The sequence below is a fragment of the Nyctereutes procyonoides genome, unplaced genomic scaffold, assembly GCF_905146905.1.
Source record: "Nyctereutes procyonoides isolate TBG_1078 unplaced genomic scaffold, NYPRO_anot_genome, whole genome shotgun sequence".
Taxonomy (NCBI): domain Eukaryota; kingdom Metazoa; phylum Chordata; class Mammalia; order Carnivora; family Canidae; genus Nyctereutes; species Nyctereutes procyonoides.
In genome coordinates, this window is record NW_026575045.1 from 5,390,512 (window position 1) to 5,415,443 (window position 24,932).

A 24,932-nucleotide genomic window follows, 5' to 3' on the forward strand; every position below is an offset into this window, starting at 1 on the left:
AATGATTATTATTAGATCATCAAAAGGGAGGAAAAGCACCCTTACAGAGAGGGGAGGTTTATTTCATCCAGGTTATTCGTTAGTGATCAGAGAACAAGAGCTATCACATTAATTCTGTGAAATTCCAACCCATCGCTTTGTTTTACCGCCAAAGATTAAGAGGGAGAAGGGCCTTCCCTTTTAACCTTGAATCTCAGTCTCAAGACAATTTGTTTTTAAGTTTTAAGAAAAGGCTTTTCAGTCATTAATTGATCCACTAAATGGGGAAACTCTTTTCAACCTGATTACTTAACATCTTTGTTTACACATATGATTTCTTTCATCCAACATAACTTTCAAAATAATCAATTGGTTTGAACAATCTAGTATGCCATTAGAGGGTATTTAGATGCCTTCATGGTTTAATTTACGTTAGATTGTCTTGAATGAAAAATCAGAATGGATCAAAGTAGAATTCTTAGATCTAGGACATTTCAGATGTTTAAAAAATATTTGTCGAATCAGTGAATACTTCCCATGATATTAACAACCAAAAAATTATTTTTATGACTCCATTTGTTTACAGGATTCACTTTATTCTACAGGAAGTCTGTAACCCTGTGGCATGTGCTATTGGTTGGTTACCTTACCATTATCCCTCCCATCACTTCTTGTCACTGGTAGGACCCCAGCTTTGTTTGGGGCAGCAATGTGTTCAGGAATACACACTGGCCACTACTAGGAGGCATTTGATATAGTTCTAGCTAAGGAGAGGAAAAGCCTGACATGCTGGATGTTTCTGAGAAAGCTTTCCCATTTCTTGTTGAGTGCTCTTAGAGGAAATACGCCAAGTTAAAGCATGGTGTTCATGTGAGAAAACGAATTTCGAATTTTGTGTTTGTGTTCCAGGACACGTTACAGGTTAAGCACACAAGCAGGTTGTTCAGTGGATGATGCTCTGTCATTAGGCAGAGATCACTAGCTGGGCACATTCCTTGCTGCTTTCAGGGCTGAGCTGGAGCTCAAAGGTGTAAACAGTGTGGGCTCAGCACTTGCAGAGGCCGGCCCAGTTCCCCACCTGCCTTCCAGGGAAGCTCCGTGCCTCACAAAGCCCAGGAGGGTCCCCGGGCCCCCCCTGGCCAGCTGCTCCCCCGCCTCTCCCAGCCAGAACTCCGGTTTCCAACACAGAAAGGAGGTCTTGTAGTTATAAGGACGATGCGTGCAAGGTAAGAAAAGAATGAGCCAAAGCTCTGGAAAGTGGACAAAACAATGGGGTCACCTGCACATGTGCAGCTTCTAAATTTGCCAAGCCTGCCCCCAGCCCTCGGTCCCGCGGGGCCACCTGCCCAGTTAACCTGTGCACTACTGCCCTCTGTTGGGTAGAAACTGAACTTCATTATGGTATCTTTGTTTTTCTTGCGCGCAAATATAAAAAGGTCAGAAAGGTTTGAGCTGAACTCTAGTCCCAGTCATCTCCCAGCCACGTATTCAAAGCCAAAATTCTTGAAAGTTACTTTTTCCCAGAAGGGCCATTGGGAGCATTGATGGCTACTGTGATTCTAAAATCAGGGCACCTTGCTTTACGAACCAGAGGTTATCAAAGGCACTAAGGCAGTGATTCCTAAACTTTATTTATTTTTTAAAAAATATTTTATTTACTTATTCATGAGAGGCACAGAGAGAGGTAGAGACACAGGCAGAGAGAGAAGCAGGCTCCCTGTGGGGACTCGATCCTGGAACCCCAGGATCACCACCTGAGCCAAAGGCAGACAGACACTCAACCACTGAGCCACCCAGGTGCCCCCTATACTTTAGTTTTTATTGGCTAAACACATTATCCAAGCAAACTTTTAGATATACTTCTTAGTGTAAAGCTTCTCATTTCAGCCCCATGGCAGCCCTGCAGCGCCTCTGCAGAACCAAAGCACTCAGCAGAAGCCAATGTGAAAAAAAAAATCCACCCTAAGATATCTGAAATTTGGGGAAATCTTAGGAGGAATGGTTTGTAAATCTTTCTCTGTTTAAAACTATTCTTTTTTAGTGAATTGATTTCCAAAACGAAGTATTTTTCTCCCCTGCAAAAAAATTAAGGTATCAATTTTCTTACTTTCTCGACAAAAATTCTGTCAAATTTCTGCAGCTCAGTGGGCCAGAGTATGTCTATATATAATGTTATGGTTATCAAAAGAAACAGAAACATTTTGAAACGTGCAGAAGTTAGAGGAATATATATTTGTTCATAGAAGATGGTCTCTGGGGCTATCTCTAACATATCCATTAGGTGTTCATTTGTTACTTATCTGATGATATAGGGAGATCTTTGGCTGTGTTGCAGAGTTAACAATTAATTTTATTGTTTCCCAATAATAGATCTATCTCCTGGCTTAAACTCGTAATATAAGCAAGAATTGAAATTTTAGGGATCCCTGGGTGGTGCAGCGGTTTGGCGCCTGCCTTTGGCCCAGGGCGCGATCCTGGAGACCCGGGATCGAATCCCATGTCGAGCTCCCGGTGCATGGAGCCTGCTTCTCCCTCTGCCTATGTCTCTGCCTCTCTCTCTCTCTCTCTCTCTCTCTGTGACTATCATAAATAAAAAAAAAATTAAAAAAAAGAATTGAAATTTTAGAAAGCTAAAAAAAAAAAAAAAACTAACTTACAGTGATGAACATGACAGTCACATGGAGCATTCTCTACTGTGGCAGACCCGCGGGAAGTCCTAGGTCATCGGTCAAGAGGAACAGATCTGAAATCTGAAAAACCAGGTTTATTTTAATGTAAAACCTTTGTAATGTGAGATGCTGAACCCCAGAGAGCTATGAAACATCCCAGCCACTAAAGGCAGAGCTGAATTATTATAGGATTTGAGGCAAGGTGGAATTAAGGTAAATATTAAATGCAGGGCTGACGAATGGGTCAACATCAAGTTTGGACTATGATGTGAGCTTAGAACAGTTTCTTTGGAAACCACAAAGTTAAGATAGATGGGGGATATTGTGTCCAGACTCTCCTTACATGTGGGTTGGAAATTGAGGCTGCTCCATTGTATCAAAATGACTGAGATCCTAAGGCAAAATGGAATGTTTCATCCTCACCAATTCATTTCAGCCACAATACTTCTGATATCTACGATATCAGAGAAAAGTATTTCTTTCTTAGTGAATAAAGAAGCAGTAGTCGCTCAGACAAGAAGCTTGCATGACACTTTATAGCTGTGGCATGTCCTTGGGAGGAATATTGTTTCCCATAAAGTTTGCAGCTGGCTCTCTCATGTCTGTTATTCCAACTTGATGAATGGCTGGCCATATGTTTACTTTCTCAGTCCAAGCTAATTTGTACTTTCTCAGTGGGATGGCGAATGACTCTCTGAGTTAGCTGGGCGAGCACATGAGCCGGCTACCAGAGCAAGATTGGTGATTCCAACGTTTGAGAGCATCAGGCCAGGATAGGTAGTCACAGCCCCCACTCCCCGCGAGTTGACCTCCGACCCTTATTCCTTTCCTTTCCTTCCATTACTCCTAGGCCAATCCGTGTCTTTCCTTGGGGAGAAGGTGAGAGATGGCAAAGCTCTTCTTTGACACACTCTTCTTTTAGATGTGCTAATATTTTCAGGAAAACTTTTCTTCTTTTTGTTTCATCCATTTTGTGTTGTTTCATAGTTTAACTCTGAGAGGGGGATGGATCATATCTTATTTCTGAATTATTGGGGGAAACACCTCACAGTTTACCCTTCACAGGGTTCAGAACATGCTATCCCAAAATATGGCACCTTGACGCACTGGATATCTTAAGCTGAAAGAGTTTGAGAAACCAGCAGAAGCAGGAAGGTCACTCTGACCTCCCTGCACCCATCTTTTTTTCTCTGAAAGCAGGAGATAAATCTCTGATGTGAAAGCTCCCCCTCCCCCCCATGCCAGGAGGAAGGGAAACATCCTTATCACCAAACACAGGCAATTAGGCTGAGAAGGCTGTATAAACAAACCTTGTTATTTCTTCACCATTTTAAGACCCCAACCACAAACCCCTTTGTCTTCTAGATTCTTCACAAATTTATTGTTTCTTTGTCCAAAAGGTATGAAAGCTTCCTGTTTTGGGCACTTCTTTGGGTCTTCATTCTCTCATGAAAGTTCCTGTATACACGTAAAAATTCAATAGAATCTGTATGCTTTTCCCCAGTTAATTTTCGTCAGTTATATTTTCATACCCAGCCAGGGACTGAAAGAGGGTCGAAGGAAACTGTTACCTCCCCTACATCCTAAAATGCAGCTGAGAAACTGTATTTGTTTAATGTGAGTGAAATGGACCAAATAATCCTTGGTAAAAGGATTATAATTTTGATTGAAGTTATACTTTGACCTCAAGAGAGCCAAAATAAAACACTGAAAATAATTTCTAAATGAAACTATCTTATATTTGTTTAGAAATATGGTCGTTTGTTTACTGTGGTTTAACCTTGCCAAACCAAGTGGGGGAAAAAGTAATTTTCATCCCCGAACCTTTTTTTTTTTTAAGGAAATACTTCTATGTATACACGTCCCTTTTTAAAAATGTATGAGGAGGTTAATAAATGACTCTTCATTAACTTTCAAATCAAAGGTTTTCTTGATGTGACTTCTACATAATTTTCTGAATTTTCCAAATGAGGTGGATCTGAAATCCCCAGGGCAATTTCTGCCATGGAAAAGCTGGATAAGCCTGGACTTCCCGAGTGATGTCACAATGAGACTTGAGCTTTGATAATCAGGAATTTCAAGATCAAGCCAACATTTCAAGAGATTGTCCAAGAAAACAAATGTGAGCAGATCTCTCTGTGAGCTTTATTTGAAATAATAGAGTGGTGTTTTCATTAAGTACCTATGATTGCATATTCAAAGCAAACTCTTAAAATATCTTGCTATGTAGTGTCTAAATATCTTGAAGAGAACACTTAAAAAACTGTCTAGTGAGGTGTTCACACTACAACAATTTTAAGTGATGAAAACAAATTGCAGAACAATCTGGGAGGCAGTCCCAGTTTGGTTGGGAAAAAAAATAGGGGAAAAAAAAGAAAAAGGAAAAAAAAATGACCTATGAGTGGTTGTGTGTGTGTAAAAAGAAAAGTATCAAAAATATCTGGATATCTGGAAGGAAACCCAGCAAACTTAAATGGAGTTACTCCCTGGAATATATAGAGAGGGCAGGAGATTTTCATTTTTTATTCTACAGTCTTTTGTGTTGGTTTTCATTTGTTATGATTAGCTTTACTGTATTTGTCATTTAAAAACCCAATTAGAAAAAGGCTATCAAATTTTGAAACAAAAAAAAAAATTTGAAACAACAACGTGTCTCATCTGACTCATCACTTTTTTTAGGTTCCAATATTGATAACATTTAGCAGGAACATGAATGTAAAGCCCTTTTAATTTCAATGTCAATGGGTTAATAAAGCTCTTCTTAATACATTAATATATCAAAGCATTGAATTGAACATTACAATATATAATATTATTATGTGATAGGAGTAGTAATATGTCTTATGAATACTGGAGTCTCTGAAATTGTCAGAAGTCTAATCTATTTGTGAATTTATTTATTCATTCAATAAATGTTCAAGGACATTCTACATATAAGACTCTGAGCTAGATGTCAGAGCAACAAGCATGGAAATCATGGTCCTTATTCCTGAAGAGCTTATGCTTCGTTGCCATGGAGCAGCACACAAAATGATTGATACACCAAGAGAAGTGGTATAACAGAGATGTATCAAAGGGCTGCAGGACACACTGTGTGAATGACAAATAGGGAAGCCTCCTAGGAGCTCACTCTAACTGGAACTTGAAGGATAGAAAAATTTCTAGGCAGAGAACACAGGTGAGGACACTCCAGCAGAATACATAGCATGAATCAAAGAATAGTGACATCAGAGTTTCTAGCACAAAATGAAAAACTTTTTGAGGGTATCATGTTAGCTTACAATGACCTTGCTCACTCTGGAAATGGTCCCAGATGCACTGGGTTGGTCCCCTGGTAACCATGCTTATGACATCTTCCCATACCCCATCTATTAAATTAGAAGATACATACTTCCATAACAATAGTATACTAAAGATGTACATATAGATAAAGCTGTGATCTTTATATAATTGAGTGTTGGCAAAAATTAAAGATAACTGAAGTATTATTATGCATGGCAATACATATAATTGATGGACCGGCAATGTTTGGATAAACAATAAAATGACAAATTCATAATTCAAAAAAATTCATAATTTATTACTGGTTTATTTCATAAAAATACTTTTCCTTCTATTTTATTTAAATTAATGTTATGTTAACTGTTATGATTCAGATTTTCACAAAATTTTCATTCTATTTACAGCCATGCATGATAGTTCTTGAATCATTATAGTTCTCAGTTTTAACTACTTTCAATTTAGCTCAACTTTATTCTCCTGAGGCTTTAGCAACAGGAATTATTGAAAAAATTCTTAAAGCAGTAGTCAGAGTCAGAATAAATAAAAACATTTATATATGTTTTTTTGAAACTTGAAAAAACTGAAATATAATTGACATACAGATGATGTTTAATCACTCTAGTGGAGCTACATTTAATAAATTACCGCGATCACAGCATCAATTATAAACTATCTTAATTTCACTTCAACAATATTCATGGTTTCTTAACAGCAATATCCACACAGCATTTCTTACGTTTTTCTTCTCTCAAAGACTTCAATGTTGTAATATTATCAAAAATGAAAATAGCAATTAGCATGTTGCTCAGCTTATTGAAATCTCTCTTCAGTCAAGACTAAATCTGATCCTATAATATATTGAGAAAATAATTTCTTTTTAAAAAATATTTTATTTATTCATGAGAGACACAGGCAGAGGGAGAAGAAGGCTTCATTCAGGGAGCCCGATGTGGAGCTTGATACCGGGACCCCGGGATCACAACCTGATCTGAAGGCAGGCGCTCAACCACCAAGCTACCCCAGGCTTCCCTAGAAAATAATTTCTATAGAAATTAGCTTAGTGGTTAGGGGCACGTGAATCTTTTCTTTCAAGGGTAAACAAACATTCTCATTTCCCTTTTATTTACTGGAATGCTACTTTTGTTGTTTATTTTATATGCAGTTTCAACTCAGAAAACAAAACAACCTTGTTTCTAAATTTTAAAAATATATACTAATAATTATTTAAAAGTAGATTAAAAGTATTTTTTGAGTTTCTTGTAAGCTTTTACTAACATAATTAGTAGTAAATAATAGTACACACCAAATAACCAAATTCAAGAATAATTCATTGTCAAAGATTGATTTCTTCTTATTTGGAATCTTCAGTTATTTTGCTTTCCTCTTCTTGAGTATTTCATGTATTTTACCTAAATGAAATCTATTTGCCGTTGGCAGAATTTAAATGACATTCTCCTTCCATGTCTAAGTGTAGTGGTAAGGTTATATTTAATGGGCAGGCCCAGAAAACATTTAATATCATAATTGAATTGTTCCCTGGAATGTCATCGCTATTGAGCTACTGACACAGAACAAACCTCTTCTCAAGTGACAAATTCAAACTACGCACTGCGTGGTACAAGGAATGCTCCTGGAATTCAGGCTGAAGTTCTCTTTGGATCTTGCTTTTTAAACCAACCATGTTGACGCCATTGTCACAGATCTGCCATGATAATTTCAAATTAATACCTAACACTGAAAATTCTGTTTTTCTTCTTATTTATTTTTTAATGTTTTTAACAAGAGATGAGATTTAACATCAGCACGTGGGTTTCAAAATCAATACTGCCTGCTCAGAGAGCTAAATGGGACTATATAATGCCACAGCCAGTGCAGAAAATTGTGTTTTTTTAATATCTTCACTAAAACCCAGACATTTTCCAACATACATAAAACAGATTTAATATTCTTTACTTTCAATTTGTTTTTTTTCCTGGGAGTTCAAAAACTTGTATAATACAATTATTTTTTCGACACAAATTTTGTTTCTGATAACAATGTAGTTGAAATTAGTATTACTTGATTTTGACATTTTATTTATTTTTTTTATTTTTTATTTTTTTTGATTTTGACATTTTAGATAATTCATTTTTCTCACCTTACTTAGTATATAAGATTTAGAAACCTTATTTTGAGTTTCTTTTTTTTAGTCAGCTTACATGTTCATTCATGATGCTGTATGGCATAAAATTTCTAAATCATTTCTAATCACACTAGAAATTTTCTGTAAATTACTTTCTGTAAATATTGTACTTGTTTTTGCTATGAAAAGATTGGGATACATACAGAATGCATGGGGTTATTCTTTTAAGCATACCATGTTACTTCTTTTGCTAAATACTATCTTTTTTGTTGTTGTTGTTGTTTAAACTTCCAAAAAGTTCTTTTAATTGCACATTTTGTTTGGGTGTATTTTTGTATTTATGTGCAACTGACGTTTTGTGCTTTTTTGATTGAGAACTTAAGTGTTTTTAACAAGGAACTTCATTTTAAAGTTAATCTTGAAGATTGGTTGTGAAACCTTTGACCTGAGAAACATAACACCTTTCTTTGAAATCAGAATATAAAAGCCAGTTTCCATGGTTTCCTTTTCTATCTGAAAGAATTTTGATACAAAATGAAATGTTAAATTCTCTGCAACGTTCAGGCAGAGAAAATCAAAAAGATTTATTTGCAACAGAGTAAGTTTTGCAAGAAACATTCTCATACCGTCAGAAAGCAAGGGCCATTTCCCAAGATCATCGTTAATAAACAGTAAAGCTCCAGAGATTTTATCTTTCACATCTAATTGGCAGATTCAGGGATGCCATTTTTCATCTTTTAAACAGAAACACGGAGTTGCATTTGGTATTTGTGGGTGGTGATGTTGATAAGAATTATTATCTTTGCAAATTTTCACTTAGTAAAGAATATTCATTTTCTTTAAGATCAATTCTTGCATATTGGTTTCAGGAATCCAATCTGATGCTTATTAAAATTCTGGATTTGACTGGAACAATTTTCTTGTTCATTTTCTTGTTTTGATCAGTTACTAAAGCTTTAATAGGTATAGAGTTTGTAATATCCCATTCAAAACTTTTATGTAGATTATGTTTAACATATATGTTCTCAGTTGAATGTGAATCTTTGAATCTTAAGAAAATGGCTTCTTTCAAGATTTTATTTCTAGTTGCTATTTTGAGTTTACTTTTACATTTTCTACTTCTTTCATGATTTTGACTTGTTGTTATTCCTGAGACCCAAAAAATTAAAAATGAAATGTAGTTTTATCACATTTTCAACCAAAATTGCAGCAAAATACATGTAAAAAATTAACAAGATATGGAATACATTAGAAGTATTCTTATAAAACATATAAAACATAAATTTTGGGATGCCTGGGTGGCTAAGTGGTTGAGCGTCTGCCTTCAGCCCAGGGCATGATCCTGGAATCCCAGGATCGAGTCCCACTTCGGGCTCCCTTCATGGAGCCTGCATCGCTCTCTGCCTGTGTTTCTGTCTCTCTCTGTGTCTCTCATGAAAAAATAAATAAAATATTTTAAAAAAATAAAACATAAATTTCCCCCAAAAAGTTCTTTTTCTTATAAAGTCTTCTAAATCATCTCTCAAATGAAAAAGCAAAACACAAACTGTAATTAATTAGGTGTGATAATTTTAATCAAAATTAATTCAATCGAGGCCAAATTAAAAAGTTCTGTAACTTTAATGAAATCTTAGCGTTTTATAAATATAAAACTATCTGCCATTTTACCATTCTGTGTGAAGTAGTTGCCCATGGAAAGACTCCATAGTATGCTTGACTGATTTATAAATCCACATATATGTGAGATTTAAAGTCACCTGAATTGCTTAACGTTGCAGAACGTGGTGCAGTTGCCACGTGCAACCATTGTGAATGCCACACTAAAAGCAGAAGTGCCTCAGGAACCATAATTATAACCTGGAAAAAAATGAGAGAGAGATGGTCAACGCTACTGGGAAACAGTATTTCCTTTTAAGGAGATGTATTTTATTTGTGATATCTGAGGAGAAGGATTTGATGAGCTAAGCAGTCTTTTTTCTTTCCTATGTGCAAGAGCTAGTCACATCTTCCCTATATTCTAAAGCAGCCTGTGCCTCAAACATCCACAGCAGACCCAATTCACACAGCCTCACGTAATCCAGATATGGGTGCCTTTTATTCGAGGTCCTATGGCAAGACACATAGAGTAGTGCTTCCTGGAAGCTTTAGGATTACAATGTCATACCAAGAACTATAGCAGGATCCCAGTGATAGACCGTACTTTCTTTATTTAGTAAGTTTAATAAGGTTGTGTTTTCATGGATTTGTGATATGCAGGATCTTTGGAAGATATGGAGTCCAGGGCAGTGGTCTGCCTTGCCCGAGTCTAAGGAAAATACTGGTTGCGTCTTTTGGTTTCTTCTCAAGATTTTGGAATTTAGAACTAAGGCTTGTTTGAAGCTGAGCCATGTCAAAGGCAGAGGATGAAACTTTCCATTTTGGAAGTTCCTGGATATTCCAGAGGCTGGGGAGTTTACCTCTTCCTTGAATTCCATGAGTTTCATTAATATCCTCTTAACAAATGTCCTTTTTGTTTAGCCTAGGTTGTTTGGTTTCTGTTACATGTAACCAAATAAAATCTAACAATACATTGGGTTATTGTGGGAAAAGAAGAGATGAGACTGGAGTGTCGTCTGAAGCCAGATGGTAAAGTGACTCTAATCCCTTCACATGAGGAAGATGTGAAACATGCGGTCTCTTCAGGGTCTCAAATTGCCTTGGATCATTGCATAAAGTCTCTTTTCTGCACTTTCCTCTGTTTCATGTGGGATTATATGACATCATATAAACAGGGTTTAATTTCTTGCCATTAAGTGACTTTTGGCATGGCCTGGGTGACAGGGGAATAGGAACTCTAATTGCCTCCTTTTATTTTCCTGTCTGGCTTTGTCAGTTTCCGGCTTTCTCACTGGGTTCTATATACCTATCTTGCCCCAAGTTGTTCAACTCTTTTCTACTTCAGAGAGGAAACTACCACGAATGATCCTTTTTCATCAATATTATTGCAATCATAAGGGCAATAATAAATTCAAATAGATAATGTGGTTGAGTCTGCTTAGGTGTTCCTACCTGGGGCTGGAGAAGACCTGTGACTCTCTGCAGAGCCATACGTTTCTAAATATACTCTGTAACACAATGCAAGCCATTCTTATTCATTTAAAAGCTATTGCTAATTGACTCTTGAACAGTTCTTTGAAGTAGATAATTTTAAAGTACTTAAAACAAATCATGTTTAATGATGATTATATTCATTAGAAACGACATGCAACTATTATACTAATTGTAGGTTATTTCACTGAAGCCATATGTTCCACAATGGTATTTTGTTTTACTATATTATTTTATGTGTTGACTGAAATGTATATTGCAAAAAATTTTGTGAACTTTGAAGCATTAAAAATGTTGAAATTACATCGTTGTAAGCAATAAAGCTAATTATATTTTAAATTAGCTTATCAATTGCAAAAATCAATAGCCTTCATATACACAAATAATAACTAGTTAGGAGATACAATAGAAGGAAATAAACCCATTTGTAATCCCAATAAGAAATATATAATATTTAGGAATAAACTTCACAAGATACGTTCAAAACCTAAATGATGCAAACAAATACTCCTGAAAGATAGGAAGGTAGAGTTGCAACAAACGGAAAGACATCCTGGGCTCTTGGTTAGCGTATTTCAATGGTATCTAAATGCCAGTTCTCCCTAAAATAACTTATACGTTTAATGCAACTCCAACAAGATAAGTTTTTTTTTTTTTTTCTGTAGCTGGACAAGTTACTACTAAAGTCCATATGGAAAAACAAACTTGCTAGGGAAACACTGAAAAGAAGGAGCTATGGTGTACAGTGAGTGAAGTGGAAGAATGAGATTAGCCCTTCCAGATAGTAAAATTTATTAGAAAGCCCCTGCATTGAACACAGTGTGCTACTGGTACATGAAGAGATGGAATAAAATAGAAAGTACAGAAACAGACTCAATTGTATGGTAATCTAGAATATGATGAAGGTGGTATTTCAAATCTCTGGGGGTACAATTGAACTTTTTAAAGGTACTGAGGCATTTGGAATAAAGATAAAAGTATGTCCATTTCTCATGTATACAAGAATAAGCTCCAAATGGATTAGAGTTGTAAATGTAAAAAAATAAATAAATAAAAGTAACTATGCAAATAGTAAAAGAAAACATGAATGAATTCCTCTAAAATTCGGCTGTAAGTAGAGGATTTCTAACTAGAACCCCAAATCCAGATGCAATAGAAGTGCTTAACACATTTGACTACAAAAACATTTTTATTTTTATTTTTTTAAAAGATTTTATTTATTTATTCATGAGAGACACACACACACAGAGAGGCAGAGACACAGGCTGAGGGAGAAACAGGCTCCATGCAGGGGAGCCCGATGCAGGACTCAATCCCAGGACTCCAGGATCACGCCCTGGGCCAAAGGCAGGCGCCAAACTGCTGAGCCACCCAAGAATCCCCCCAAAACATTTTTAAATGGCAAAAATCATAAGCAAAGTACAAATAACAAATTGGGAGAAAATATTTTAGGTATTTATCACAGATAAAGGGTTAATATACATTATATACCAATAAATATTAATATACAGCTAACATATGCATTACTAATACATAAAGAAATTTTAAAACTTGAGGAAACACTGAAAATCCCGTTTTAAAATGGCAAACCAAGAACCCTGCCCAGAAAAGATATAAGCATGGTCTCATGAGAAATTAAAATTGAAACCACATAGAGATACCATTTTGCACTCATCAGATTGGTAAATATTCAAAAGCTTGACAATGCTCATTATTGACCAGACCATAAGGAAATATGCAGTTTCATACGTTGATAGTGGAGATACACAATGATTCACTCCCATGAAAGGGAATTTGTGAATATCTAAGAAAACCACAGCAATCCTTCCTCTAGGAATTTACTCTGAAGGTAAACTGTTGAAATATGAAAATACACAGGTACAAGTTTCTTAACTGCAACATTATTTGCAATAGTAAAATGTTGAGAAATACCCAAACGCCTAGGAGTTACTATATCACTATAATCATTATCGTCATCATCATTATCCTCCTTCTACAAACTCCAGAAGACATTTTTTTAAGAAAAAAAAAAAAAACAAATTGCAAGAGTATTTACAATATACTATCTTTTATGTAACAAAAAGAAATAAGAAACACATAAATCTGCTGATTTTGGGGAAAAGAAACACAGGAAGGAAAACCAGGGACACCTGGGTGGCTCAGCAGTTGCGTGTCTGCTTTGGCTCAGGGCTGATCCTGGGGTCCAGAGATCTAGTGCCACATTGGGCTTTCTGCAGGGAGCCTGCTTCTCCCTCTGCTGATGTCTCTTCCACTCTCTGTGTGTCTCTCATGAATAAATAAATACAATCTTAAAAAGAAAAGAAAAACCAGCAAGCACTGGAACTGGTTACCTACAAGAGGTGAAGGGAACTAGAGGAAAGTGATCCGGAACAAAGCAACACTTCTCTGAGTGTACCTTTAGGAAATGAATTGGGCAGCAGGGGGAAGAACTAATTCAAGAAAAAATTTTTTTTTAATATTTTATGTATTTATTTGAGAGAACGAGCGAGAGAGAGCATGAGTGGGGGGGAGGGCAGAGGCCAAGGGAGAGGGAGAAGCAGACTCCTCACTGAGCTTCCCAACATGCGCTCAATCCCAGGACCCAGAGACCGTGGCTTGAGCTGAAGGCAGACACTTAACCAACTGAGTCACCCAGGTGCCCCCTAATTCAAGTCACTTTAGTTCACGATACTCTGAAAATATACTGTTTCCCGGGGCAGGGTGGGGGGCAGAAATAAAGAACCGCAAATGCATCTTAATTTCCTTTTATTCTGTTTGGTGTGCATAGTGATTTGGGTATGCAATTTTGAAACTATTTTGTGTGGAGAGTAGCCATGGAGAGATGAGTCAATATCTTGATGGTATTGGAATTCAGGATTCTCATTGTAGAAGAAAGGAGATAAAAGGATGGAATGGGAAGGCAATGAAGAACCTCGTGGAGTGGGATGGATATTGATGATAGCAGTACAACGTCAGAATGTCATACACACACACACACACACACACACACACACACTGAGGACCACCGTGTGCTGTCTGTGTGTGTATGTGTGCATACAGGCACATGTGTATGTATTTTCCCCTCTCTGTCCTCTGAAAGGGCTTAGAGGAAAAGATGACCCAGTACCAATGGGCTTATCTAGTGCCAAGACCTCGGTTTCTAAATACTATTTCCCATTAAAAGGAAACGGAGGTGAGGCACCTGGGTGGTGGCTCCTCGGTTGAGCATCTTCCTTCAGCTCAGGCCATGATCCCAGGGTCCTGGAATGGAGCCCCACATCAGGCTCCCTACCTGGGGGGGGGGGAGCCTGCTTCTCCTTCTCCACTCCCCCTGCTCATGTGCTCTTTCTCTCACTCACTCACTCTCTGAAATAAAGAAATAAAATCTTTAAAAAAAAAAAAAAAGGAAGAAATGGTGCCAGTCCTAGTACTGGGCAGGGAAGGTACATGAAGAGTCTGCAACAGCTTGTTGAACTAGAAAATACATGAGTGTTTTAAAACCAATTACGGGAGCACATCAATAGGAGTATAGTGTATAGGAGCCAGCCTAGAGGGGCGCCAAACTGCCAAATCTGGGACAACGTTAGCATTATAATTAATAGTGACAGGAATGGATTATAGCCCATGAATAAAACTGGAAACTGTAGATCCACACTGATAATAGCTAGATAGGTGAGAAGGAGGGAGAGGGATAAGGAGGAGGGGAGAGGCATTTCTTACCGAATAACACCTACTAATAAATATGGAGGGACTGGGTAGACAGGTAAAATTAACATTGTAAAACTATCACAGTGAAGATTGATCAGGGCAAAAATCATCAAGTTTAAAAAGAAAAGTATAATGTGGAGCAGAATATTCAGGTGGGCCTGAAGGGTCTCCCCACCAACTGCTTACTAGCTGCAAAGCAGAAAATAGGAACTAGATTGGAGAAAATGGATCACAGTTTAATCAAGTGATCAAAATTGACATCATGAATGAGGGGCAGATAGATATCTTATACTTGGACTATCTGAGAAGACACATCATCATTTACGTAGCTTTCTGACTAGGGATGTGTAACCTGAATCTAATCACAAGGAAACATCAGTAAACCAAAATGAAGAAAATTATTAGCCTTTGTCATGAAAGGCAAAGAAAAGACTCTAAGGAACTATTCCAGATTTAAAGAAACTAAAAAGACAACTAACTGTAATACGTGGTCCTGTACTGGATCCTGGGGGGGAAATGTTATAAAGAACATTATTAGGACAAATAAAAAATAAAAGTGAATGGTAGATTAGATAAAACTATTACATCAATGTTAAATGTCCCAAATATGATGACTATACAGTGATTATGTAAGAAAATGCCCTTATTCTTAGGAAATTCTCAGAAAGTAACATGAGGTAAAGGGAAGTATAAAAGAATAACCCCTTAAAATGTTCAGAAAAAAATAGAGACATTCACAAATAGAAAAAATGATTAAACAAATGTGGTAAAAATGTAAGTACAAATCTGGCTTAAAAAATCTATAGAAATTTCATGTATCATTCTTGTAAGTTTCCTGTAAGTGCAAAATTATTACAATTAAAAACTTTTCTTAAGTATATGATTAAAAGACTTTACTAATTCAGACTGTTCTTTGTCCAATTAGTTTGAATTAGTTAATGGCTCTAATTTGCTAAGCAGTACCAGGGGACCTATGAAAAATTTCTATACTGATGCCCAGAGTCCCTATGGGCAAATGAATCATATGTCAGAAACATCTGTGTGTGATTCTACTGGGACTTCTGACTTGTATAAATTTGAGGGAGTATGTTTGGGAAGAAAAGCAGAAGTTTCCTGCTACTTAAGTCTAGAATGAAACAGAACTCATACACTTTATATTTCAGAGCTAATAAAATGGAAATGTCAATGGGGAAATCCAGGTCAACTATAATTCCCATCATGACTAAGCGGCATAAAGACTCAGAATACAGTGACCTAGAACTGACCTCAGGGAGAAATCAGTCAAATCAGAATCACTCATTTCCAGGATTCTTGGTAAAATTTGCTTGGCAAACTTAACATTTATGATAAACACAAGTGTTGATTACTACATACATTTCACTCTCTTCGACAAATATCAAGTACAGTACAGGGCTATTTCTTGGGACCATATATGTTGTTTATATATTCTTGAGAAAGTTCAGATAGAAAAACAAGTAACCAAGTCTAAAGGGGATGTGTATAATCATCTTCAGGGTGAATAACAGCCTTTAAAAACCCAGTATTCTCCTTACCTGCTTTGGATTTCCTAGCTCTAGAAAAGTTCAGCATATTTTAGCATAAGCTAAGTATATTCCATTCTTATGCTTAGCATAAACTTCATATATTCTTTGAAAGCAATCATGTTCATTACCTTAAATACAGAAACAATAATGATTTCCTTCAAACCTGTTCAATCCTTTTGGTTAAAGTAGCAGGTATGCTTTAATTTGAAAGATATAGAAATTTTAGACACTGGCATTCTTCTCATAGAGTCCCTGTGATTCGTGATATTTTATAGTATAGCATTATACGTGATAAAACAAGAAATCACTACATTGTGAATCAGTTTAATGCAAATAATCATGAATACAAATTTCAGCTCTGATGTTGACTGTATGATTTTGAGCAAATAACATTTTTTTGAACCTCAGATTCTTCTTTCATGAAAAAAAAATGGCAAGTAAGACAGTGAGGGATCTGGAAACTTCATGACTTAGAGAATTGTTTAGGAGAACTGGGGTACAACCACACACGTATTAAAACAGCCAAAGTCTGAAACACCAACAACATCAAATGCTGATAAGGATGTGGAACAAGAATCCTCATTCATTGCTGGTGGGAATGCAAAAGGGTACAACCACTTTGGAAGACAGTTTGGTGGGTTCTCACAAAAGCAAAAATACTGGGACGCCTGGGTGGCTCAGCAGTTGAGCCATCTATTTTCCGCTCAGGGTGGGATTCCGGGTCTGGGGATGGAGTCCCACATCAGGCTCCCTGCAGGGAGCCTACTTTTCCCTCTGTTTGTGTCTCTGCCTCTCTGTGTGTTCTTCATGAATAAATAAATAAAATCTTAAAAAAAAAAAAAAGCAAACATACTGTTAGCATACAATCTAGCCATCATACTCCTTGGTATTCACCCACAGGAGCTGAAAACTTATGGCCACACCAAAACCTGCCCATGGATCTTTATAGTAGCTTTATTCATAACTGCCAAAACTTAGAAGCAACCAAGATGTCCTTCTGAAGATGAGTGGATACATACATAGTCCATGGTACCTCCAAACAAAGGAATGTTCTTCAGCACTAAAAGAAATGAACTGTCAAGGCATGAAAAAACACGGAGGAAATTTAAATGCATATAATTAAATGAAAGAAGCCAATCTGAAAAGATTACAAACTTCATGATTCCAACTATCAGACATTCTGGAAAAGATAAAATTACAGAGACAGTAAAAAGATCAGTCCTTGCTGAGGGTTGGCAGGGAAAGGGCAGGAGAGAGATGAATAGGAACAGCACAGAGGATTTTTAGAGCAGTGAAAATATTCAGGATGATATCATGATATTCATTATCTGATAGATCTGTGTCATTATACATTTGTCCAAACCTATAGACTATACGACACCAACGGTGAATTCAGGGTAAACTATGGACTTTGGATGATGCTGACGTATCAATGTAGGTTCATCATTTGTAACATCATTTGTAACATCAAATGTACCTCTCAGGTGGGGAACGTTGATAGCGGGGAGGCTATTCATGTGTGTGGGGGCAAGGATATATGAGAAGGCTCTGTGCTGTTCTCTCAATTTTGTTGTAAACCTAAAGCTGCTCTAAAAAACAAAGTCTTAAAAAAATAGAGAGAACTGGGGAGATGTTAAGTCCAGAGTTGGAGGTTGGGGCAGGTGTTGGGGGTGGGGGGATGATAGATATATTTCCATTACAATGAAGGAGGAGAATGAGATTTGGTTTATGTGACTCACAAGGTAGAGAGTTAAGCTCCATAGGTGGTAGTGGCAGAAAAATAGATAGTAGATAGAGCTTAAAATACTAAAGAATTTCCTAATGACTGTGCCACGTGGAAGGGACTGTTTAGAGGGTCACTAATGGGGTCAAAGGAGACCCTGGTTGATTTGAGATGGCAAAATATCCAACACCATGCAAGAGATTGAACTTCTAGATAACCACAACACTCATTTAAGATTGCATTAGTCTTTTAAGAATTAAAACAAGACCTTGACTCATATGAAGCTTGAAATCAATTAAAGTCCCTAGATCTTTTTCACAGCACAAGAATGCCTGCCGAGTCAGATTTCCCCAAACCTGTACTCGTACAGTGAGTTCTTTATTTTTCTGGGTGATGTATGTAAATAGGGAAAAGCTTAGCATAGATAATTGTCAACACATAAAAATAATGCAACTAAATAGGCAAATTATATAGCTGCTTGAGTGAGGCCCCGACTAATCACATTTGTTCAGCTGGCCAACTATTTTAACATCTTAGGGTGGCTAATCCAGGCTTGCACACTCTTTTGGGGGGTCTTTTTTTGGGGGGTCTTTTAAGATTCTAAACTGATACATAATCTAGGACTCCCTCCCTGCCCTGGGGTTATTTTGCTAAGAGTTCCATTTTTTTTTTTTTTTTTCAATTCCCTACCTGCTTAAGCTCTATTGTTTTATCACAGGTCAAGGTGATTTCAACTACTTGACAACTAGCAGAGTTTGAACTGCTGAGCATCAATCAGTCTCACAAATCAATAAATACTTATTGGGGGTCTACCATATGCTTTGCTTGGTTCAGTATGAAATATATAGGAGTAAAAGACATTAATTCCTCCACTCAAATAACGTGTATTCTCCATGCAGATATATAAATATAAGTTACAATTCAAGCAGTCCACAAAAAAGCTCAGTCAGTAGAGGAGATAATAAACAACCATAGGGATTGGAAAGATAGCACAGATAATTGCTCTGGCTAATATAATCAGGGAAGTTTTCATAGAAGAAGTATGAGTTTGAAAGATGTTTGGATAATGATTAGATCTCACTTTAGTTTTTCTTTTAGTTTCTATTGCCAACAACAGAAGGTTTATTATAAGAATAAAGGTATACCTTAAGAACTCCAAGAGGTAGCCAGGCTTCTGGAAGCCACCATAACAAGGTTTGGAAATCCCCAAGGCTTTTCTTTCCATATTTTCCTCTGCTTCTTTCAAGCCACCTGCTTTATACTCTCTTCTGCTTCTTTGGTGCTTGGAGAGGCAACTCCAGAATTTACATGTTATAATTTTAGGCACCTGTAGGGACAGACTCTCAAACCTTCCTGGGAGGAGGAGTAAGCTGTTATTTCAGGATAAATAATTCAAAAGAAGTAATTTAGAAACAATTGTCAAAAGAAAAAAATTTAAGTGTCTCAGTTCACCACCATATCTCCTTCCAAACATTTCCTAAGACTACCTCTTATCTCCCTGTTTTTAAAAACTCTTTTATAACCAGGTTTGTAGACATTGTTATGATGGTGGAACCCACTAGGCAGTTTTCATCAATCAATTACATTTGCATCAGCTTCCATCTATTAGCAGATAATCCAGAGTTGACTGTACCACTTCTCTACCAGAAGGCTGTGTCTTAAATTGTGATAAAGCACTGTAGAGCAATGGCCCATGCAGGTAGTAACCTCTTCCGCTGTGTTCTCAAGTGGTCAGTCAGATGGGTGAGCTCAATTAATGCTTCCAATCTGCATCTTTGCTCATAAAGACAGAGAACATGTGTGTTACATTGCTTATTGGGAAAGATAAAATGGGATGGTTTCTTGGGAGGAAAAGCCAAGAAATGAATCCAAAGATTTCTATTATGATGTATAAAAACATTGGGAGTTGGTTTGTACCAAGCAATAGTCAATCTAGGTCCAAACATTGCATTTTGTGGTTAGGCCTTTTAAGTGCCTTTGATTACAGAGCAGCCAATCATCTCCTTTCCCTTATAGCCCACCTTATTTTGCCATGAATTTATTGAAGAAAATGAGTCATTAAAGATCTTATAGATGGTACTGACTTGAAAAAATATGTATTTAAGAAGGAATACTGTGGACAGAGGATGGAGTAAACATTGAAAAGAACATAAAACTAAAGTCTGGGAGAGAATATTCAGGAAAGAATTCCTGTATTCTGGGCAAGAGATGATGGGATCTGAGTTAGGAGCTGGAGCAGAAAATGGAGGGAGGAATTCATCCTAGATCCAATCCAAGGGACAGTTCCAACTTCTGAAAAGCAGTATAGCAGTTATCTAAGATCTGTAGTAACCTAAAAAGTGTGAGTAATATTTAAAAATCTTTTGTTTAAATGTGTAGGCAATATCATTAGATGGTGATCTCTCCCTGTTGAAGAACTGTTGAAGAAAAAGCTAGACGAGCAGCCATTAGGGATGATAACCTTCAGATAAAAATCTCTTGTCCCCTTGTTCTCCTCAGCAAGTGATTGTCCAATCTGTATTTGAAGAATAAACTAAGAGTGAGTGAAAACACCCAGCTTTGTCAGCCAGTCCATTTGTCAGAATGTGTTTCCTGAAATTAGCCCAAGTCTATCTAATTGGCCTTGGTTCTACCATGTATGACTATAGACAAGAAACGCTGTTCTTTTTTTTTTTTTTTAAGATGTTATCCATTTATTTGAGAGAGAGACAGAAAAAAGAGAGACAGAACAGGAGCAGAGGGGAGGGACAGATGGAGAAGCAAGCTCCCTGCTGAGCAGGGAGCCAGGCATGGGGCTCAATTCCAGCACTCTGGGATCATAACCCCAGCTGAAGACAGGTGCTTAACCAACTGAGCCATTGAGGTTCCCCAAGAAACCCTATCCTTTACCATCTTCTCAAACCTTTTCAGTTCCTTTTAATTATTTCCCATTTCCTATCTCCATTCCTTTTTCTCAGGCCACACTCCTAATAGTCACTGTCCTTCTTGGAGAGTGCACCCAGAACTGAACACTGTTTGTAAAGTGTATTCTAACCTGAGCAGAGAGACTGTTAACTTTATTTTCCCAGGTATTATACTCTATTAATGCAACCAAAGATGACAGTTGAGGTTTCAGCAATTCCTTCATACTCTTCATTTTGAGTCAACAAGATCCCCAAAGGTATTCTTTGCATGTGCTACTATTTGGGCATGCATACCTGTGAAGCTCACCTTGCAATTCAAGTGTTAACCTATTTGCATGTTTCCCTATTGTATTCATTGTTCTAGCCCATCAAATTCTTTTTGAACTCTGAATCTGGCATCTAGTGTTTGTCATCCTTCTCAATCTTCAATCATCAGAAACTTTACTTAAGAAGCCAGCTTGAGCCCATATTAGTTGAAACAGAAATGCTTAATAGGGTAGAGTTGTGGATGAAAGCTCCTAGAGCTCTCTTCAGGATGACATGGTTTTATGAGCAGCATTTCCCCGGCTATGGTCCCTTACTAGTTATAAATGTGCTTAATTGATTATATTTTAGTCCCCAATTTTCCTTTTCATCTTCAAGAATATTAGAGACTTAATATGCTTTGCCAACAATCTTCCATTGGTCTGTCCAAGGAAGAACTCTACAGATAAATGAGGTGAGTCTAGCATGGCTTGTTTGTAGTTAATCTATGCTGATTCCTAATCTCTCCTGGACAAACTTGCCAGAAAAAGGCTCATAGACTTCACCTTTCTCCCCTTTGAAAATCAAAATCACATATGCTGAGCTCCACTTTTGTGAGGCCTGTGCCATTCTTCACTGTCTCAGATTAATTCAGCAATGTGACTTTTCTGGCAACTTCTCTCAAGCAGTTCATTAATCTAGGCCAAGAGGCTTAAGGTTACTTAAGGCAGTTGGGTTCCAAGAGTCTTTTTACCAGAGTTTGATTCAACATTGCTAGTCTGAAGATTATTCTTGTTGATGAAGACAATGGAAGCAAAATAGAACAGTTTGTTTTTCTCCCAGTTTCCTATTGACATTGCACCATCTGCCTCTGGAACAGATCTTTGCCTTCCTTATTTTACTTCCTGCTTTGAGCACAGCCCCAAATCCCCTCACTTCACAATTCAGCACTTTTTACCAGCCTTAGTTCCTACTAAACTTTAGCATTTCAGATGCTGGATGTAACCTCACTTGCAAGTTTCTCTCTAATTTTGAGCTTTTCTATCATTCCTATGTATCTTTCTAAAATCTGAGCTGGGTTCCTTGAGAGTCACAGCATCTTTGCTGACCTCTTCAGCTCTACTTAGGCTGGGTTATTTGCAGAGATTATTAGTCAAACATGTTACATCGCCTCTGTGTTATAATTGAAGTCATAAGCTCACACCAACCTTTAAATGAATTCTTTCTGAAATGCTTTCCCAGATACAGTTTAGAAGCCTGACAGTCTTCAGGGGACTTGGATATTTTTTTGTCAAGGTTCTCAAGGAAGCAGTGTGGTAGTGAAGGAGGCTTGAACTCTTAATAAGGGCTTTGCTCAATGCCTACACCTGCTCAAACTAGCTGGGTGACTGTAGGCCAGTTCCTTAATTTCTCTGAGGCTAAGTGGAGATAATCACACCTTACCTCATGAGGTCATCTTACATCTCAGAGAGTCATTAAGATGAATAAATAAGATGATATATCCTTTTTTATATTCAAAAAAGATAAAAATATTAAATATTTATATTAACATATACTTAAAATATTAAATATTAAATATTATTTAAGTGCCTTGAGAGATCTCTGCTATTTGGTAAGGATTCAGAAGATGTTTGTGCTAAAGAGCTCTTTCTTTGCCCTCTCACTTCAGTTCACTAATCTGTTCTCGCTCATTTTTCATAATTCATTCAAGGTAGAAGTTCTTCTCCCAGTTTTGTATTCCTTTGGGGAGACTCAATGGCCAGCCAGGTAAGTCAAAGACTTTCCAGGCTTCTGCTTTTAGCTTGGTTGAATCTAGCTGTCTGTAGAGTAGAAATCCCCCCATCATTGCCACATCTTGCCTCTGCTGCTTTTACAACCTGGGTCGTTTCCTTCATCTGGGTCAGGTGTTAAGCACAATTAACACTTAAAAAAAATTGAAAACACTTTTCAGCCCCTTGTATTTCGTTCTTACATTTAGCTGCCTGTTTTGAAACATCATCATCTTTTACATCATAGGGATAATTTTTCTCATCCTAGAGAAATCAACTCTGAAGAATCTCATGGGAAACTTTAATAGAGACGGTAAACCAGGGCTCCTTCAGCAATGCCTGGAATGTTGAGGGATCAATTTGAATTTAACTGTTTGGGGTTGAGCCCCTCATAATCCTTAGTCTTCCTTCATTTCCAGGTCTAGGGCTAAGCTGAAACATTTCACTTCCTCAAATGCTTCATTGACTATCCTTACTTCCTCCAGTTAAAAATACCCATACTTTTGGGTTTGAATGGGGATGGCCATTCATATTAAACATCCATTACTTCATATTCCATTTTGGCTTTGTGAATTTTCTAGTTTGTTTGCTACCTGCTGCTGTGTCTTCTTTGAGGTGGGCCTGATCTGGACAGCTCAGGCCACCTCTCCTAAGATCCTTGGAATGAAACCTCCCTGTTGGACAAAATCTCCTCATCAGTTTCTGGCCCAAGTGTGCATCACCCAGGTGACAGGGAAGGAAGCAGGAAATAGAGGAGGGGAGTACATGCTCCCATCACTTGGCAAGTTTGTCAGTTTTGAGGGATAACTTGTTCAAATAAGGCCAATCTAAACCTTACTACTGACCCAAGTTTGTTTCTCTGGATAGTTCTTTTAAATCGGGCTTACCCAATGCTGGACATATAATATCCATCATATATATAAATATATAAGAATATTAAAGATATATAAGAATATATATCTCCTATATATCTTTCCTGGTCATTCCAAAAGGAGTTATGCTTGACTTTACATGTTTAAATGACAACCTAAAGTGGCCTTTGAAGAAAGCTGAGGGGTATTTTTTTAAGATTTTATTTATTTGAGAGAGAAAAAGAGAGAAAGAGTGCAAGCAGGGAGAGGGGCAGAGAGAGAGAGAGAGAAAAGAATCTCAGACTCCCTGCTGAACACAGAGCTCAACATGGGGCTTGATCTCATGACCCAGAAATCAAGACCTGAGCTAAAATTAGGAGTCCGATGCTCAATTGACTGAACCACCCAGGCCCCCCAAAAGCTGAGATTTTTTAAAAAATATTTTTAAAATTTATTTGTTCATGAGAGACACAGAGACATAGGTAGAGGGAGAAGCAGGTTGCCTGCAGGGAGCCTGATGTGTGGCTCCATCCCAGGACCTGGGGATCATGACCTGAGTCAAAGGTAGACACTCAACACTGAGCCACCAAGGTACCCCAAAAGCTGAGATTTTTAATGAACTTTTTTTTGTTTGCAGATTCTCTATCAAAAAGCTTTAAGGCAAGTCTCCACACTCTACATTCCATTCAACTTACAATTTGAAGCAAACTTTGAACAATTTCTTTTGGTCACTAGACTATTTCTGCAACAATGTCACCATTCCAAACAAAACAAAACAAAACAAAGTCTCCAGTTTGATGAAGGATCCAGAAGGGACTTCTTGAATTTACAATTCTAAATGTAATGGTCTTTATATTCTCTGTTTCCAAAATATCAGGGTCTGTTTTATTTTTAAATTTTGAATTCTGGGGTACCTGGGTGGTTCAGTTGGTTAAGCCTCTGACTTTTGCTCAGGTCATGGTCTCGGGTCCTAGGATCAAGCCCCAGATCAGGCTCCTTGCTCAGCTGAAAATCTGTTCCTTTCCCTCTGCCCCTCCCCCTCCTCATGCTCT